Below are 3414 nucleotides of genomic sequence, written 5' to 3'. Positions count from 1 at the left end.
TGAATTTTTTATTGAATAGTTGGATTTTCTATCAAATAGTTGAATTTTCAAGCCAAAAAGATCAATTTTCTGCAAAATAGTTGAATTTTCTACTGAATAGTTAGATTATCTACCAACTAGTCAAATTTTCTAAAAAATTCTTGAATTTTCAAGCCAAAAAGATGAATTTTCTACAAAATAGTTGAATTTTCTACAAATAAGCTGAATTTACAACCAAAAAGGTAAATTTTCTACTAAAGAGTTGAATTTCTTACTAAATAGTTGGATTTTCTACCAAATAGTTAAATTTTCTACAAAACAGTTAAATTTACAACCATAAAGTAAAACTTTCTATCAAATAGTTGAATTTTTTTACTAAATAATCTAATTTTCTAACAAATTATTGAATTTTCAAGCCAAAAAGTTAAATTTTCTACTAAAAAGTTGGATTTTCCACCAAATTATTTAAGTTTCTACATAATAGTTGAATTTAAGTAAAAAAGTTGAATTTTCTACTAAATGATTTAATTTTTTACTAAAAAGTTGGATTTTCTAACAAATAGTTGAATTTTCAAGCCAAAAAGATGAATTTTCTACTAAATAGTTAGATTATCTACAAACTAGTCAAATTTCTAACAAATTCTTGAATTTTCAAGCCAAAAATATGAATTTTCTACAAAAAAGCTGAATTTACAACCAAAAAGTTCAATTTTCTACTAAATAGTTGGATTTTCTACCAAATAGTCGGATTTTCAACCAACTAGTCAAATTTTTAAAAAATTCTTGAATTTTTAAACCAAAAAGATTAATCTTCTACAAAATAGTTAAATTTTCTACAAAACAGCAGAATTTACAACCAAAAAGTTCAATTTTCTACAAAGTAGTTGGATTTTCCACCAAATAATTTAAGTTTCTACATAATAGTTGAATTTACAGTAAAAAAGTTTAATTTTCTACTAAATGATTTAATTTTTTACTAAAAAGTTGGATTTTCTACAAATTAATTGATTTTTCAAGCCAAAAAGATTAATTTTCTACTGAATAGTTAGATTATCTACCAACTAGTCAAATTTTTTACAAATTTTTGAATTTTCAAGCCAGTAATATGAATTTTCTACAAAATAGATGAATTTTACACAAAAAAGCTGAATTTACAACCAAAACGTTAAATTTTCTACTAAATATCCGATTTTCTACCTAATAATTGAATTTACAACCAAAAAGTTTAATTTTCTACTAAATAGTGGAATTTTTTACTAAATAGTTGGATTTTCTAACAAATTATTGAATTTTCAAACCAAAAAGATTAATCTTCTACAAAATAGTTGAATTTTCCATAAAACGCTGACTTTAAAACCAAAAAGTTAAATTTTCTACTAAATAGTTGAATTTTCCGCCAAATAGTTTGATTTTATACCAAATAGTTGAATTGCAAGCCAAAAAGATGAATTTTCTATAAAATATTTGAATTTTCTACTGAATAGTTAGAGTTTCTACCAAATAGTAAAATTTTCTAACAAATTCTTGAATTTTCAACCAAAAAAATGAATTGTCAACCAAAAATGTTACAGTCGATACTTCATCCAAAAAAATATATTTTTCTAAACTGAAGTAATTGAATTTAAACAAAAAAGATAAACTTTCAACAAAATAGTTCAAACCTCAACCAGAGCAGATTAATTTTCAAGCAAGCAATTGCATTTTTAAACAAAACAGATACATTTTCAAGAGATTTAATTTTTTAATTTTCTACCATAAACAAACAAAATTATTGAAAGAATAATAGTTAAATTTTCAACTAAGGAAATGAATTTTTAAGAAAATGATTAATTTTCTACAAAAGAAAGATGAATTTTTTATCAAATAATTAAATTTTAGACTAAAATAAATAAAACCTAATCGTTTTGAAAAGAAATTTCAGCCAATTATGGAATTTCAAGCCAAATGGATAAATTTTCTACAAAACAGTTGAATTTTCAACAAAAAAGTTAATTTTAAATAAAATAGTTAAAATTTCACCCAACAAGATGAATCTTTGAGCAAAGCAATGGATTATGTATAGTTTTTAACGTTTTGAATCCGAGAAATCCGAGAAAATTAATTTAAAAAAAGTTATTTTCACAATTTGACAGAAAATACAGCTGCTTGTAAAAAATTCAACTGTTTTGTAAAAATTCGTTTTAATTTTTTTTTATTGAAATTTAAAAAAATGAAAATTGAACTATTTTCCATTTTGGTAAATAATTGATCTTTCTTAGTTTAAAAATTCAACTATTTGTTTGAAAATTGATGTGATTTGTTAAAAACTTGTATTTTTAGAATGAAAATTCCGCTCTTTGGTTGAAAGTTGAAATTCTTTCTTAAAAAGTTTTTTTTTTGTTGGTAAAATTATTCTTTTTATCTTAAAAATTGAACAAATTGCTGGCAAAATGCACTATTTCGTAAAAATTTGAACTTTTTTGTGAAAAATTCGTCTTTTTATCTTGAAAATGCAACAACTGGTAGAAAATTCAACTTTTTGGTAAAAAAATAGTTTTTATTTCATTAAAATTAATGTTCTCAAATGAAAAAAACTTAGATTTTTCGTTAATGAATTATCTTTTTAGTTAAAAAATTCAACTATTTGGTTGAAAGTTTGTAAATTGAACCAATTTAATAGAAAAATATTGTTGTTAAAAATGAATTTTTCCAACTAAAAAATTTAAGTCTTGATTAAAAATTCAACGTTTTCGTAGAAAATTAGTCTTTTTATCTTAAAAATTTAACAATTTGATAAAAAATTCGTTATCTTTTTGATTAAAAATTTAACTATAATACATCTTTGCTTATTAATTGATCTTCTTAGTTTAAAAATTAAAATATTTGGTTGAAAATGTATATAAGTTGTTTTAAGTTCGTATATTGTGGTAAAAAATTAATCTTCTTGGTTCAAAATCTATCTTCTTGATTGATAATTTAACTTATTTGTAGAAATATTGCCTTTTCAGGTTGAAAATTCAAAATTTGGATCCTTTCATAAAAACTTCATCTTTTTTTGTTTCAGTTCAAGCGTTTTTTACGCAAAAATATTTTTTGCAGGAAAAATTTCGAATCCACAAAAAAATAAATCGATTTTTCTTTGTTTAAAAAAATGATATTCCGAGGTGGCTCAAGCCTCATGAAGATTTTTTCGCAGATTTTTCTTAAATGCAAATTGTTTATACTACGTAAAATAGGCCGTTATGCTAATGATTAAATGTTTTTTATAAATTGTTTAAACAATTTTGTATTGTTTTTACAATTTTCGTTTATAATAGAGATAGAAAGTCGTGGTTTATTTTTAAAAAATCCACTTTTTGTCTGATTTTCAGTTTGAGTTAAGTAATACTTAATTGAGGTGAACAAACATAATTGTGTAAAATAATAATTATTATTTTTAATAATATTATCTTAGAA

This window comes from Belonocnema kinseyi, chromosome 5 (genome assembly GCF_010883055.1).
Source record: "Belonocnema kinseyi isolate 2016_QV_RU_SX_M_011 chromosome 5, B_treatae_v1, whole genome shotgun sequence".
Classification (NCBI taxonomy): domain Eukaryota; kingdom Metazoa; phylum Arthropoda; class Insecta; order Hymenoptera; family Cynipidae; genus Belonocnema; species Belonocnema kinseyi.
This window is presented reverse-complemented; position numbering follows the sequence as displayed.